Source organism: Acyrthosiphon pisum, chromosome A2 (genome assembly GCF_005508785.2).
Source record: "Acyrthosiphon pisum isolate AL4f chromosome A2, pea_aphid_22Mar2018_4r6ur, whole genome shotgun sequence".
NCBI classification, from domain to species: domain Eukaryota; kingdom Metazoa; phylum Arthropoda; class Insecta; order Hemiptera; family Aphididae; genus Acyrthosiphon; species Acyrthosiphon pisum.
This window is the reverse complement of record NC_042495.1, coordinates 38,644,202-38,663,071: the sequence shown is the minus strand read 5'-3', so window position 1 is coordinate 38,663,071 and position 18,870 is coordinate 38,644,202. Positions and strand designations below refer to the sequence as shown.

At 28.2% G+C, this 18,870-nt stretch overlaps 1 protein-coding gene across 1 annotated transcript in view; it reads right to left on the bottom strand.

The window, feature by feature from the left end:
* The window catches only part of LOC100161677 (myocardin-related transcription factor A), a 67,014-nt gene extending 48,240 nt beyond the window's left edge, over positions 1–18,774 (bottom strand). The window contains exon 1 of the mRNA XM_008184715.3: positions 18,498–18,774. The gene's annotated coding sequence lies outside the window, so the exon portion shown is untranslated. The remainder of the gene's footprint in view (positions 1–18,497) is intronic.
* Between the last annotated feature and the right edge of the window lie 96 nt (positions 18,775–18,870).

The window sequence follows — 18,870 nt, the reverse complement described above, 5'->3', positions numbered from 1 at the left end:
TTATTTTTTAAATGGTTATAAATTTTAGTATATTTTAGTTGGGCACTAGGAACATAATAATAATTATAATGATATAAATAAAAATAATTACATTATTTATAAACCATAAACTTTGTTTGAGAATCTGTATATATATTTAAAAATTTGGTACAATTTCGTGATATTTATCAATAAAAAATGTATCTAGATGAATTTATTTAGATTAGTAGAAAAATTATCTAAGATGAACGTTTAGATACCTTGTAACTATTTATCTAGATAAGATAAAAGATGAACAAATAATTATCTAGATATTCATCTAGATAAATGTATCTAGATAAGTCCGAACACTGAACCTAACCGTACTAAAATCCTATGTATAAAAAAACCAAACATTCGTATGTATATAGAATATAGATACGATTTATATATAGTATATTATTAATATTATTAGTTATTTATTATATATATTATCATATAAGCTTATTGTGCAAACTGTACAGATTGTTTATTTCAAATAAAAAATAAAAAAAAAAAAAAATTTATTATATATAAGTAGTCATATAGATAAAGCTGACACGGCAATGCATTGCTATTGCTAGATTTTTACGACTAATGTGGGCAGTATAATATATTCTCAGGTAGGCAAGCTACTTGCGGTAGATCGAGGACCCCGCGTGGTGCTTACGTAAGAGTATAATTTAACTGTAAAGTATCAAAAAATGCAAAAATGTATTATTAAAACCAATAGCAACCATTATTGTAAACAAAAATAATAATAATAATAATCTCAAAACCCCTGTTTGTGAACATCCCTGGATTGGAAATCTTACTTACCTTTTTCGCAACAAAATTTAACCTATCTTCTTCCCCAAGGTCTAATCTATCTCTGTACCAAATTTCATCACAATCGGATCAACGGTTTAGGAATGCATAAAGGTCACAGTCAGTCAGTCGCAAACATTTTTTGTCTTTTACAAATAAAGATATAGGTATGATTTATAGTTTATACATAAGTATCAAGTATTTATATACCTGGATTTAAAAATTACAAAAAACGTTTAATAGGAAAATTGTTAATATTTAAAATATTATTTATGTTCATTGTGTTTCATTTTTATGTCTAAAAAGGCAATTAAGTATATACTTTTACCATTCCTTATGTACTAAAAACCAACCATTACTTTAAATTTTAATCATTACTTATTGTTTTCAATCATGTCCATTATCATTAGCTAACTAACAAAAAAACATTTAAATGACGAGTGTTAACACAAGCCTATGTAATATGCATACAAAAAACTGAAAATAGAAAGTTTGGTGAATCGATATGGTACTAGTTCTACAAGTGTCGAAAAAAAAATGACAATACGTAGGCACATTACGTAGATACATATAGTATTATATTTTATACTGCATACATACAACGCACGTAAAATTAGATTTTATAGTTAAATTAGATATTTCAATTATACATACACTTCAATCCTTTGTATCAAAATTAAAATTAAAATATTAAACATATTTTTGGCAATTTGTCGTTTCAATTTAATAGACTTGTTAAAAACGTATCAATTATATTATATAATATAATCTTTCCTAGGCAAAGTGTAGTTTTCACGTGTCTGATAAACACTATATTATAATATAGCCCGACTACCGTCTGCACTCGAAAATCTAAACCCGACGACGCGGACGAGGAGCTTATTGGAGCTAGCAGCGCTGTGCACGTGTCTCAATACGAGGGCACCAACGATGACGACAACGACGAGACATATTTTAATGGTCGGTCATGACCCTCGTCGTCGCTGTGACTGAGGTAAATAAATAAATAAATAATATAATTCGAAAGTCTCTTCGAGCTTTACAGACTCCACGTAGCTGCGTGGGACTAAACTGCGAACGGTCCATAACTTACGCAGCTTTGCTCGACCGACTTGCAGATCGCTCTGTGCCATTATAATAATATAGTATATAATATACTACCCGTTGAGGAAAAACGTGAAATGAAAGAAAGGGAGAGAACGATTTTTTTTACGAAACTTCACATAATAATATAATCGTACTGACGATGGCATGGCAGCCGGACGTTGTTTGTGACAACACACATGAACAACAAATTACTGTGCATTTACGGTCTACTCGCCCACTTGAATTGGCACATGTAACGAACATATTTTTGCCTATCTCCACCGCCGAAAAACACGACCCGGCAACAGCGATTATTGCGATTTTTATTTTTGAAACTATAGCTACACACACACACACATCGAAAACAACAATTCCAGACGCCTCCGGACAACAGGCCGTCGGGGACATGATGGGATAGAACGAGCAGGGTGACCGCGTACGGGTGGAGACGCACCAAAACTTTTCACACGAATACATAATAATCATAATATCATAATGTTTCCTCCTACCCGATCAACTCTCTTGTCATACCGCAAAAACGTCTCTCATCGTTTTCCACTGGACCCACGCGGTTCCTCCGGCTTTTCATCGAGACAGGCATATTAGCACGCGGGCACGCAATACATGGCATGCTGTTCTCGCAAAGTCCGTAAATCAATTAATATATAAACGCACATATCGTATACCCACGACCGTGGATGGTTTGACGACTTTTAATTTTGTAGCTTGAGTGTAATACGTATAGTTATACCTACTATTGTGTAACATGGAATACCTATAGATATATAAACATTAACTATGTCATTATATATATTATACTATTTTACTCACTGGTAGTCAGTTCGTGGATGTTTCACGTACGATTAAAAGACACTCAAACAGTAACATTTACTTTTTTCAAGATTATTTTTTAACTGTAAAACTTTATCAAAAATGTTATAATAAAAATGGCACAATTTCTGTAATTACTAAAAAATATCCAACATAAATACACGTAAATAGTTCAATTTTGATTTTAAGGTGGTTCCAGTCGATCAAAAAAAAAATTGTTTTACACCTTCTGCTGTGACAATATTGTGAGACTTTAGATGGTTCGATTTTAATGCTGTAAAAATAATAACATTTCTTAACATCTCCTCTAGAAAATATTCGGAGCTTTTTTTAAATTTTGAACTTTTGACAAAGTTATATTATACAAATTTCACTTTTTCAACATTTTTGTTCAACCATATGTATTGAAGAAATTAAAACTTCTAAACAATTCTTTGACCGTTCTTTAGAGGACGTGTTAATACGTGTTAGGATTGTTACAGAATCAAAATCGCACCAACCTAAGTCTCACAATTTTGTCACTGCCGAGGTATGTTTTTACTCAAAAAGTAACCGTATACTTTTTCCAAATTAAACATACTGACATGTTCCTGCGAGTGCGGGAACGCCGGTTCTTATAGAATGTGGACACGAGTCGCGACGCGTTGACATACAACTGCGGTGTGTGCGCATACACACATTTACATAGCCCGGTATACTTGCCACATAATTGCCTAATTCTTACTCCTTATAACGAAACCACCTTAATAAAGAATACTCACAAGTTATATACGAGTAGTAAAGAACTACCACCATGGATGACAACAGCTGATGACTAAAAATAATTACCGAAACAAATAATGTTAACATATTTCCCTCACAAAAAAAACAAAGACAATATAATATATATATATATATTAAGTACCTATACAATCATTTTTATAAAAAGTATTCATTTTTTTCTACATTTTTATTTTGTAAAATGTATGAAGCATACAATTCTCACATCTTATAATACAAGCCAATTTATTCGTCCTTATGTTTGTTGATAAAACCACTATACCAACCTTTAATTTTTAAAATGTAACCTACATTTTTAAATTTGTGATCTGAAGCAGAATATTTTTTAACAATTTATATGTATAAATATTAAGTATCATACGGTTTATTTCATTAATAAGTATTTAAAGCCTATATAAACCACTCCAATGTGTCATAAATTTCAAGGAGTACCCCTTATTACATCACTTTCCATACCTAAACTTAACATATGTTAAGCACATTGTGTTACGTTTATTACATAAAAAAAAAAACTATTCGTTTGATATTCGGTATTAATAGGTACATCATGAACATTTTTATAAAAGTATCCTGGTAGTGGTTCAAATAATTAAATTAGGTATATAGGCGGTTAGGTTACCATTTTAAACATAAGGGTAAATATAATATATATTTTTAATTGGTACCTAATATAAAAAAAATATCAACTTGTACGATATATATTATTAGGAAACATTGGTGTAGGTACTTGAATAAAAAATGTCATTATAAGACCGAGCATTTTATTTTCGAGATAAAATTATGTACATCTATTTCTTGACCAAATTATCAAGTACAAGCATTCGTCTTAATTAAATAACTTATTAAAAATATTTTTTTCATAAAATACAGCTGATCTACAAGACTCCTTTGGCTGAATGATCCAGTTGAAAAGAAATTATCTTTCAACCCAGCCGTGGGTGTAAAGAGCTATGGACGGACAGCATTTTTATTGGTTTCTTCAGTTATTTATGTTAAACTCGGTGGTTATTTGGCAAAACCTCGTTAAACATAAATTTTGGTTGACGGGCAGACGAAAATGTTGGCATACAAATTTTTAGATTTCAGTGTTCCGGTGTATTAATCAAATTAAATACAGCAAACACTAGGAGAAATCGAATTTTTTTTATTTAAAGGATAGCTGTTAATTTGGAGGAAATTAAACAATTATGTTAATTTGTGAAAAAATATATTCATTAATTAAAAAAAGTTTAAAGATATAGTCCAATTATTACTATAATTTTTAAATCCAATTTTCGTGAAACGATAATTTAATTGTTAAAAATTTTTAGTTCTCCCAAACATTTTAAAAAGTGGGCACTGAGAATTTTCAATTTTGACCTCCCAAATTGTACCTACTAACTTGATCCAATTGTCTACAGAAAACCTGCATCAAAGTTGATGATTATAGTGTTTTTTCTCAAATAATTGTACATACATTTTAATATAATGAATTGATTTTTACCCGTTGTAGTACATTTATAATATATTTTATTATTTATTAGCAGCAGATATATATACGTACCTATATAGTATATATAGTATATATATTGTAGTATGTACTGCAGCTGGACGAATAATAAATTCATAAAACATGGGACACAAAAATTGTAGCAGCTATTATATAAATTATATTATATTGTTATTTATATGATTTCACTGTGTTTAAAATATAAATGCAACATAAATTTCAAACATTGTATTCTAAAACTAAATCAAATGAACAGTTTTAGTATTCAGAAGAAGTTGATGGATCTATTGAGAACCAAATAAATGAACTCGAATATTTTGTGAAGAATTATTTAGAATTTTAAAACACTATCATGTAATAGTGTTTTACTTAGAACAGAATTGCACCCTATATAGACGTCTATATACTTCAACATCACAACCAAATCATATTATATTATAATATACAATAATATAATGATTGACTTTCATATGTCATGCTAGATAACGATGATGAATCTTTCGAGCACAAAACGAATAGGGTATTTTCTTCTCTGAGCTAAGGTAACAACACATAATAAATAACCAAAAATTACAAGCACACATGTAGTTGTAATTTAGGGGTGACAATTTATACGATTTTGACAACGTGTGCTTATTTATATAAAAGAAAAATATACGTACGTAAAAACTCTACAGACGTTTAACGTGACAATTTCCACGGACTCACAAATCATATTTGCTGGCATCGACATCGGGACACGTACGCCTGTAACACACCGTATATACCATATACCCACTGCTAACGCGCGGACGCCCCACGTACACGAGTGTAATTTATTTTGACGCCCGAAATTCCCCGAGCCTTTAGATTCATTTTCTTTTATTTCGTTTACATTTATAATATTATACATATGTGTGTATACTGGAGCTTATTATAACTTTATTCTTTTAAATTGTTTCGACACGACCACGGCGACATTGTAACAAAAAAAAACTTTCGTTAAAAAAAGTCATACTCGATAATCCAAAAGAGATTTTGTAATTTACCACGCATCGTTCTTATTACGCCTCATAAACACGAGGTTGCCATAAAAATTGCAGGAACCTCAAAAAGTTGTATTTTTATTCAAATCTATTTAATGAAAAAATTAACATCAAGAAATTTGTAAGACGTCAGTGTATATAATTCTATTTTTACCGAGATATGAAATATCGCTGATGCGAACATATATTGGCGAGCATTTTCTCTGTTTATTATTATTGTTATTGCTGGAAGGAGTAAAAAAATTAATTGCACAACGACCATCGGGATTATGTAATACACACACGTATACTTTACAACACGTACATTTTAAATAAATCCTGTAGAAAGGGAAATATATCTACAATCTCAAACAAAACGATAAGAGTTGCAAGCCAAAAATATAAACATCACTTTAGTGTGGTGTTGTAGCAGTAGCAGAAATTCTTTACATACAATTTAATAATGTTAATAATCAAGAGTGAATCTAAAGAACAAAGTTAGTATCGGACAAATTAAAATGCTGGCAAGGTGTTTTTTTTTTATTAAGAAAAAAATAAGAATAAGATTAGTGTCTAACGAATTATTATTAATATTATAGAATGTTTTGACCATTAAACATCAACGATGGAAATACTTCAAATAATGTTGTCATTATTGTTAAGTGTAAACATTAGACATTGTTTAACTGTAACATGCTTCTCAATATAATTTACACGGTTATACTGTTAATGAGTTGTTTTGCATAAATTGTCTGGAGAATGAATATTTTTTATCTGTTTACTCCAAAAAAATAACCAATGTGTTTAAATAGACCCTGAATAATGAGGACCACGTCACCAGATCCTGCATACAGAAAAGGGCCATGTGTTGTCAGCTTAAAATTGTTTAAGCGCAGTGATCAGTTCTTATGGTTTAAAAAGAATACAGTATGAGAGAAACTAATAAAAAATAAATTTTATCACTACATTATTTCCGTATAAAAAAAATATGTACCTACGTCCTACTACCTAGTAACATCTACTGTGCTGTAACCAGACTGTGCATCGACTATTTTGTGTGTTCATAAAATATATGTTTGATACTATTTTTTCCTCGAAAGATAATGAGTTTTAACGAAGATTAAAAATTTAATAACTGTTATTGTTTTTATAATTTTAATCATTTTGGTCATTAAGTCAACATTTATCAAACCAAATACACATAAATCCAAAAATAAATATTTAATTTTTAAATGCATATGTATATATTAATTACATAACGATAGTAGTCTGTAACAAATAACATATTGTTAATACGAAAACCAATATAATATTTACTAACTTGTATTATAGTATTGCCTATACCTTTATAAATATTTTATTATTATGTATAAAAACTACTTATTTAGAACATAGTAACCCGATATAATCATAACTTGTAACTATTAAAACTAAACGAATTTCATCGAATGATTAAAAGCAAATATAAACTTTCTATTACACTTTTTTTAGTTTCTCTAACTTATTGTTAAATACGCAAATACAAACAGACATACCTATATAGCTTTGATGTGAGCAAAAGAGACAACATACGCAAAAAAATGCTTTGAATTTCTATTTTAAAACTGTGTATCCAACCTTAGGGGACAAACATCCTGTTCCTTTAAAGCGCTAAAGCGAAACGTTGATGTTAATATATTTTTGTTAAACAAATCCTAAATATATAATTTTCAAACAGAAGTCAATCAAATACCAACCAACCAACCAAATTTAATAAAATCAAAAAAATTATTTTATACCAACATACATTATCCATGCATAGCATGATATAATAAAATAAGTAAAAATAACAATTTATTTAATACATTATAACAATTCTATAAAAAAAAATTAATTTTTCTATATTGAAATTAATTTTTTTCAAGTATTTAAGTCGTATGATTTTAATTGAAAAGAGTAACTCATTAGAATTTTAAAATAATTTGATTTCTTGGTTTTCACATTATATAGTTATATACATTATCATAAAGGATAAGGTTTAATATAGTTTCATCTATTTTATCTATATAATTTAAAAAATGCATTTGTCAAGCTTTAAAAAAAATATTGGAAAAGATACAGAGGGATTCTACCAAAAAGTTTACGTTTTTGGTAATATTTTTTTCGATTATTAAAAGTCATTGCAATGCAATATTGTTGAAAAACAATTATATTATTACTTTTTTTATTCTTAAGTACTTATAATTTTTAAGTTTTTAATTTTATGAATGACTGCAAATTGTATTATTTTATATTTCGAAGCTGATTATTTTTCTGAGAATTTCAATACCTATATGAAAATGGAGTTTCAATTGAGTACCTATCATAGTATCATATTATAATTAATTAATTATAAATATTTAAAATTTAAATGAGCCGTGTTGAGGTCACAGATTACTCTGTCAATGTTTGTTCACTATTTCTCTGCTCATCTATAAATATTACAGTATACTTATAAGTTACAACTGATAAACTATTAGTTTAAATATTAAATATTCTGCTTCAGAGTATAAATTAAAAAAGGTATACTGTCATTCAAAAAAGTATAACAATAATTATAAATAATAAAATACATAATTTTTTCAATAATGTTGTAGGTATTGTAATTTCTAATGACTTCAATAACTATCTAAAAAAATGTTTTTTTACTGATCGCGAAACTAAATGTTTACCGTGAGATTGGCTCTTTTTAACCAAAACTTAACTAAACTTACTTTTATCCTAAAAAACTTCGCCTAATTGTTTTTATAAAACTTATATTTGACTGCCTTGATTTAAAAAAGATTTAAAATAATAATAACCTGATAGGTACTAGGTACATTATTTATTTTTTAATGGTGAAGTTAATTCATTCAAACTTTAATTTATAACTATACATATTATATGAACTAATACATTTATCTATTTTTACATTTAAATTGTTAAAAATAAATATTTAAATGCGTTTAAAATTTGACGCATATAGTAAATGCACGTCATTATGCAATGAAAGTACCGCTATTGCATCATTTACGTGGTCTAAATTTATCACTAGGTATTATTATTATTGACATTATACGACCACATAATACAATTCGATCATGAAAATTGGACAGGTAATAAGGAAATTGATTCCAAATCAAATCACCCGAAAAACATTTTGACGAGGAACAATTATAGTATATTCAGTTATAATTATTTAATTCTTAAACAATAATAATAAACCATAATTTTAAGACACTATTTTTGTGATTTTATTCGAAAATATATTATGTTGTAAATATATTAATGTAATAGGTAGGCGTAAAGAATCGCGTAAAGAATCCACAGAAAAACACATATTCGTGCATAGAAATATTATTGTTGCTCGGAAGTGCAATAAGTACAATAAGTACCCTGTCAATCGTCAATAACGACAATGTAGGAGATGGGTGGAATTACTTTTACTCACAGTTGACCTACTTACTTTATTTCAGTGTTGGCCCAGCCAATTAGACAGACCGGGATATGTAAGTCTATTTGTTTAAATGACGCGTGTTTATGGGCGTCTACAGATTCGTGTCATATATGATTGAAGTTCCAAATTCAGGATAGCTCAAACTCCGCCCACGGTCATTAAAAAATGGGGGGCAATTTTAAAAAAATGTAGGCTGAACGGGAAGTCAACATTTCTAAATTTAAGTTACTGAAACAGTAAGGAAAAACAAATTGAGCCTGAGTGCCAACTGTCAACTATAATCCGCACTAAGAGCCGTTCCAGATCCACTGACGACGACGAATCGACTGTATACTGGACAGACGTAGACGTAGATATTATAATGACGAAAAAGTCTGATGATTTAATAATTTGAAGAACAGATTTGTTTAACACATAAGTTCAAATTCTGGTGTGGATATATGAAAAAAAAACCACAGTCACCGTTCCCCACACATTGCATAACGTCTAGAATGGTGTATGACGAGTGTGAGTGCGATGTGCCTAAGAGACAGGGCAAGAATAAATAAAATAAAATAAACAACCCATTAAAACACACACCAAATGGCAATATAGTAAACCTTTATGTTCTAGTTTTTCTTTTTATAATATACACTCTAATACACACAAATTATACTTCTATATATAAGAGTAATAAAACGTATTCGTCCGTTGGACCATTTTAATGGGGTACACTTATAAAAACTGGACAGAAGCTTGAGCTAATTTAAAAAATAAAAAATATACGTCACATACAAGTCATCCACGACGATGATACACAAGTGATACAACGATACATATTAACACAAAATTCTGATAAGAAAAAAACTAAAAAATATATAGGTACACTATACTACTGTACCTACTTATAAATATATTACATAATATAAAGGGACAGTAAAGAAATATCCGATTACTGAAATCATTCTACATCGTTAATATTACGTTTTTTTAAAACTTTTAAATTTTTGTTCGTAAAAATGTGCTATTTATCAACCGACATTATACATTGTAATCTATGTATTTTTTCCATTATTTGTTGACTTTTATTGTCACAAATAAATATTTAATGAGCTTTCAAAGTTATAGTTCATCCGATGTACAATATAATTTCCAAGTATAAATTATAAGATAGTGCAATGCACCTATAAAAAAAATGAAACAGTATTGCAACTTTACTAAAGAATTCATTTATTAACATCCCCAAAAAATTAAATCTTACATCATAGTACAAGTACAGGGTGATTTACCTAGCATGATCACCCCCATTTTTAAACATACTAAAATCCATATTTTCAAGTTCTCTAGGTTTTTGGTACTAAGCAAGGAGTGTCTTTTTTGAGATGTACTTTTTTATCAAATGAGAACCCCTCCTTCTTACTGTAAATTATTCAGTAGATATTTTTTTTAAAAGTGTTGATATATCTGTTGCAAAATTTGAATGAGTAGTTTTAAGTTATACTTGAGGAAAATTCTTTTACAAAAAATGTTTACAAATCTATAAAATATGTGTAATATTGGATCAATCGTTTATTATACTTAAACCATTCTTACAAATTATAAATGTTAATAGATTACTATAAATAGCTAAAGTTTTTAATTCCCCATATACCTCATATCTTTCAAACCCACTATTGTGGATCTATTGTCTATTATCCTTAATCTTTAGTACACAGAGTTAAATAACCCAAAAATTACTCGTTCGAACTTAAATTTTGATAAGATAACATTTTCAGAAAAATTAACCGCTACTTAAATAATTTGTCAAAAAAAGGGGTTCTCATTTGAAAAATATAAATTTGTGTCTCCACAGGACACTCCTTAAGTAGTTATAGAAATCTCAAGACTTTAAAAATATGATCTTTAACTAAGTATATTTGAAAATTATAAAAATCAGATTTTGAATAACTGCATCATTGAGGAAAAAGGTGGGAACACGTTTGATGAATCACTATGTGTATACGAGATAGTTATGGAAGTTCGAGTTTTCACGACACGACTGTATATGCTAGTCAAATATTATGAAAAATAAAATTATATAATATTGCTTAACCATACTTCACTATGGAGAATATTAAATCTTTCCTTCAAATTTTAAGTATTTTTAGTGACGATATTTAAATTAATAATTTAAAACTATCTGTTTTTAGGTTACGTTTTTTTGGCATGATATACAGTACTCACGAACAAGATAATTCTCATCGGCCATTTTAATGGAATATTCTATCTGTAGTGGTGGTTTAATAAAATAACTGACTGGAAATTGGAATAAATATAAAAGGACACAAATATCCTATAATCTTAGTTAACTGCAGACATAAAAAAAATTAAGAAAAAGGTCTTACAAAATAAATTATGCATAAAATATATAAGTATAAGTAGTATAACTATATGTAGGTATATTTTTTGTTTAATGAATCCCAAACGTTTTTTTTTTTAAACAACATATGTTAATATTTATATTTTGAAACGATTGGCGTTATATAATTCCTTTTAATAGCAAACAACTAACAGAAATTTCTGGGACTAAAGACTAGAATAAACTGACTTTTGATTATTAAATTATGAAACAGAACATAAAAGAACATTAAAAAGAACATAGGCGCTATTAAATTTTAACTATAGCTAAAAAAATGTATACAATTAAAAATATATATAAAAAAATGTTTGATTTAAAAGTAAGGTATAAAATATACTACTTACCTGGTTGATAAAAAAATATACTAATAAAAAAGATAAAATATTTTAAATTTATACCAATAATGCACTAATAATTTGAATTTTTTCGTTTATATTATTATAATTTTTAGTTTAGAATGATAAAGAATTAATTGTGCATGCATATATTTTACTTTCCTCTGTGTATACTGTACTATTGTATATATTATATTAGTATATTATAGTGTATACATCAAAAATTTAAATATATATTAATTAACACCTACACGCGTACAACAGGTAGGTTATTGTATGATTGTATTGAAGATCTTCAACCAATTAATAACACTTTTTTATAGACGATTGCCGTATACACTGTTAACAGTTAGTAACAAATATAAACAGAAACAACTGCAGTATATAATAATAATTATTATAAGTACCTGCACATATATTTTTACTCCAGTAAACTTATCAATATATCAATGTTAATATTTGCAAATGTCAAGTGGGCTCATTTTTCGCTTGTATTATTTGTATTACACAGACAAAAGGGAAATATTATAAGCAATATGAACATTTTACATTTAAACGGTTATAAAATAATTACTATCGTTAGTCGGAAGAAATAGTTTCCACCGGCAACATAAATATGACGGCCAAGCAGTCAGCTCACTACTCTAGTCTCAGATATCGGTCATACCTTTAAGGTATGCGGGTTTTTTAAACAATTTCAAAAGAAGCACGGTAAAGGCTACGTTATTATGTTAATGTAATAATGCATAGACTCGAAGGGATAATACGTAGTACCTACGTACAAATATCAACCACTGTAGTAGCATTGTGGTATTGGTGATGAAAAAAAAGGAATATAAATATATAGTAATATTATACACGCAATTTTTTAAAACTGAAAGCGTTTTATACAAGACGATATTGTAAACGCAAACATATATACATATTAGTATTATATATTTTTATATTTGTACTGTGTGTACTCATACAAGTCACGACATTATATGATAGCAATAATTGTTATCTCGTCACTAAGCAAATATGCAATTCGGTTGTTTGAAGAATGCTGTTTTCTAGTCTAAAAATATTCATGAGCCGTTTATATTTTGTCGGGTTCTCGACCAAAAGCCATTTTTCCACCCACGTAACGGCTGAACATATTCACGCGTTTACGCACACTCACACTCGAAAACACGTGATACATTAACTTATTGCATAAAAGTCACACACGCGACACCGGACACAAAAGCACACACATACAATAAAGCCAATAATAAATATCCGCCTAATATTACCTATAGGTAATATAGGTTTGACGAATATGCATCAAATATCAATCAAAAACCATAGTATTAAAGTTTTGTCTCCGTAGTGCAGTGGTTAGAATTTATTATTGTTATTGGTATTTGTTCTTGGACAACTTTGGAAACAACATGGCACATACATATAGGCAAAGGGGTGGGCAAAGGAGAATCACACTCATTCCTAAATACTAATTATTGGCTTAAATGTTTCTATAAAAATCTTATATTTAATATTTATTTGAATTTTCTATTACCATATTATATAAATCAAATATTAAGAATCGAAGAATATAATTAATGGTTTATATTTTTGTGACAATTTTGACAATGTCTATTACTACTAATTATAAGAAGTACCTAATTACATAGATTAAATATTAGTATAATATTTAATCTATGCTAACAACAACTCATATAATACCATAATATTAATACTGTCCCAAGATAATTTAAAATCATTATCATAGTGATTGGAATTAAGGCCCCTCTAATAATTAAATCCTAAGTCCACTGTACAGAAGAAACGCTATGGTCACGCGGCAATTTTTGCAAGTCGGCTTAATAACATATCTTTATATACATTAATTGCAAAAAGATCATAATATAATATTATACAAACAGTTGAACAAACACGTTTGAATACATAGACCGATAGACCTCAACAATGTATTTTATTTTATTTTATTTATAGAATATATACGACAAAATGTAACGTTTATACTAAAGGTTAGGTTAAGACAAAAATAACGAGTACCTATATCCGTACACAGACCTAGCGACAAGTATAGGTATTTAAGCATATTATCGTATTTATTATATTATATTATTCTGGAGACACGATTTTTTGTGTAGGGACAAGGGCACGGGGCGTACTATAGACTATATGAGAACCCCGTATGTTTGTGCTTCTAATACTTTTTGAATTTACGAAAATTCATCACGCGCAGTAAAAAATAAGCAACCTAACATAATAACAATAATAATATGCAAAAGCCGATGGACATAATAATATTATAATATATTATGCCAAAATAATACCGGTACATTGTGCGCGTGCATGCGGCGTCGTTCCAGTTAAGCCAAATAATAAAATAAGGCCATAAACCATGTGCCAGCGCCAAACATAAAATGAGTCATTTGTTTTCGTATGACACAAAAAAGCTCTAAGCCGCTGCCCCACGACGTGGTGCAAGCGGGGGCGAGACAGACCGGTGGGGCTATTTATAGTCGTTAAGAGTTTCGCTGGCCGACAAGAGAAAATGGTCAACAACTGTACACACTGCACACATATACACACACGGGCGCAAGCGCACACTTATTTCATACTCATGATGTATACCACGGGTGTGTTTTGCGGCCAAATGCGAACGACGTATGCTCATGCGAAAAAAATAAAATATAGCAATATTATCGCCGACTGCACTGACAGCACACGAGGCGATGCCCTTCGGTCTAGCAAAAAAAAAAGTTCCAAAAAAAACCACAAAGATTCTACACCTGTACCTATCACGGTTATAGGTACTACAATATCTCGCGGAGATTAGGCGATTAGCACTTCCAGCTTTGTCACAACAGTGCGGTTCTCTTCGTCTGAGACAGATATCAAAAAAATAAATGTAACGCGCACTTAGAAGTCTACGTATAATACTTGTGACAAGACATCCATAAACGACCCGTCTGTATGGCTGTATAATATGCCATTCCATTATTAGAGTAACTAGTAAGCCATGCGGTATGCCATTGCATACCTATCATTACCGGCGTACTTTCAACAATTAATACGTTTTAATTACTTTAATAAATGTAATATTATATAAATATCAACTGTTGTAAACGATTTAATACGACTTTAAAACAACGAGATCGAGATGTATCCAAAAACCGTAATGGAGTATCATCTACCTGACTAAGTACCTGTATCCTTTGGATGTATCTTTCCTTCGTCACTGACCACTATCTACCAAAATGGAAATAAACGTGAAATAATTGCACCTAAATCAGTATTTATTTATTTACAACAGACTTCAGATAAATTAATTTATATATCAGTTTTAGATCAAATCATAGACAAAAAATAAGTGGATGTCGCTCTGCTATACAGCAGGTTACAAGTGGGCCACTGTAATGGATGGTGTTAAATTTGAATTCAATGATATAATATAATTGTATTTGTATGAGAAAACAACTCCGAGCGAAGACGTTCAGTCAGTCTATAATATTAATAAGTATATTTGATGATATTATTGCGAATAATGAAATTTATATGTAACCTATTTACGTGGAACCTTGTTTTAAGTTTTCAATCCTTAGCTATGAAAGTTGATCATTTCATAAATGTTTAACTACAAATTCATTTATCAACTTTAAATTTGATAAATATGCCATAATTCGATCTTTCTTGTAAAAAAAATTGTGCCCATATATTTCAAATATTTTTCAACAGCTATTGTAACAATATATCAGGAGCCTCGTATTAAATTTTCAAGCTTTTTAACCCAAAAAATACAATTTTATTGACATAAATGAAAAAAAAAAACTAAAAAATTGAAAATTGAAAATGTCTCTAAACATCTCAAAACGAATCAAAATATTTTGAAAATATTATCATTTATCAAGTATAAGAATTGATAAAATAAATATATGATATCAATTTCAAGTATCAACAGTTATTCGTTTTTAATTACAACAAAATAAAAAAATCGTTACTCGAGATAAAAATTTGAACTTCAAACGCTTATAAAAATTTAATTTGACTTTCCGGGAGACATTTTTTTTGATGAGGTAGACATACTTATGAGGAATCTTGTATTAAATTTTCAAATCTTAGATTTAAAAAACAAAATTTGTATTTATTTCTAACTCAAAATAATTTGCAAATTTTCGTGATTTTTACGTATTTTGTCAACATTTTACCTTTAAATGCTTATAAAAAATAATTGTGACTATGTATTTTTAATATTTTTCAACTGTCATTTTAACAATATATTAGGAGCTTTGAATAACATTTTCAATCTTTTTGACCCAACTAATAAATTTGATTGACATTTATAGAAAAAAAAAATACTAAAAAAATTGGAAACTGAAAATGTCTGTAAACATCTCAAAACAAGTCAAAATATTTTTAAAATAGTATGGTGTATAGAAAATGAAAATTTAAAGATTCAGTGAATTAATGTATCCACGGTAATTTGTTTTAGAGTTACACAAAAAACCAATTTTGCGTAAAAAATCCCGTTTTACCTTGATTTTTTATTTGGTTTTCCTGGCGCTTTTGAAAACTACTAGGAATTTTAAATTTTGACCTCCCCATTGCAACAACTATTTTCACTTTCCCATTAAACAAGATGAAGTTGAAAGTCGACGCATTATTTCAACTACTTATCGCATACACAAAAACAATAAAATTAAATATAGAAAATAAAGAAAATAGAGAAACACACATCATTTTAAAATTAATAAAATAATTTTTTAATATCGCTCCACTCAGAATCTAAAAAAAATATTTAAAATATTATCGCCAAACATTATATTCAATCATGAGTCATGACATTGTATGGCAACTAAAAAAAAAACAACTAGGTAAGTGGTTTATTTTCAGATTGTTCTATCAACACACATTTCAATGAATATGACCAACCAGTTGATTTAGTTATTTATAAATAATTATTAACTAGGTATTAGTTCCTACTTAAAGTACAATTATTATTCTAACTTGATAAAATGATAAATAAGTATGGTGAAAAACCAACAAAGTTATATTATATGTTTGCATACCTACAAACAAAATTATAGACTACCTACATGAAAAAATAATAATTGAATGATACAAAAATATAATTTTATGTATTACATTATTTTTCATTATTATTAAGTTTAATATATAACTTACAAAATATCACTGTCTATCTCAGGATAAATATACCATTTGTAATATAAATATATAAATATGTAAGTATATCTATAATATTATATAGATATTATAATTTACCTAGTCAAATAAATGTAATGACTCATAATATTTTAATAAACCTAAATGGAGTATATTAAGTTGAATTGTAAATCAGAAATTCAATAATTTGTTGAATAAAAACATGTAAACAAATTCACTTTTTAACATAACAACTTCATAATAGATGAAAATGAAATCATTAATGAACATTATTATATATTTATGTAGGTCAAGGTTAATTTTATGATATATAATTTAAGATATCGATGGATAAATGCTTTATCATTGTTATTGTAGTAGATTTACTTATGTATTTCAAAGAATGTAGGTATTTTAACAAAAAGTTAGATTAGTATATATTAAGGTATTTTGCCCCTACCTACCTAGTTTCTAAATATTATGATTTTGCAAGTTATTTAAAACAACCAAACAACCACAAGGTCAATGATTTGCTCGATAGGTGAAAATTTAGAAGTAATTAATCAAAGTTTATGAGATAATTTTTCTTTGAAACTTAATCATACACTTCAAGTTGATAAATTCAAAATGTCAATGATACAAAATTTATTTTAAAACACAATGTTTTTAAATGGTTATCATTTTTATACATAGAGTACCTACTAAAAAGTAAACACTGATAAACTAAATTCCATGATATTGGTAATAGGTACAATTAAATAATATTTTTAAGTAAAAATAATTAGATATTTTGGTATTTGTGTCTAAAAACATTTATCAATTGTCTACCAACTTAAATAACATTACAAGTACCAAAATATTGAAAGTAATACAATACAACTTGTGTACTTACCCAATTATAAAGTAGTTAATAAATCGTTTAATAAATAATGGTGACAGAAGTTTGTTACTACATGACCACAAACTAACAAAAGAATATTTAACACTTTACTTTTATCAATATAACAACCAAAACACCAAGTAAAAACCTATTAGATAAGTATCAAAGAAAATGTGGAAAACATTGGATTATTACCAGACATTTTGGTATTATGTGTATATAGGCTAACCTATGCGATTTTATTTCATTATTTGCTATAGTCAATAATAGTGATTATTAGTGAAATAGTAAAAAAAATACACTCACATTATGACGTTTATGGACGAATTCCGATGGATAATATAATATATGCGTTAATATTCATTATTCTAATTTTTCTTTTGGCTGTCTGCATCTGCAAATTATTGTATTTCGCTGTAAATACATTGACACTGACACTGGTTGTTTACCCTAAGCACAAAAGTACAAAACTACAAAACATACATGAAAACTTAAACGAAATAAAGATAAAATTGACTAAGTCTCGTTTTATTCGAAAAATAAAATATGAATTTTTTAATGTGTAAGTATTACAAATTACAATAATAATAATAATAATAAGAGTTGAATCGTATTGAAAACTGAAAAGTCTCTCGTTTCAATGATAAGCACAACGCCAACCTGACGAAAACCAAACGGA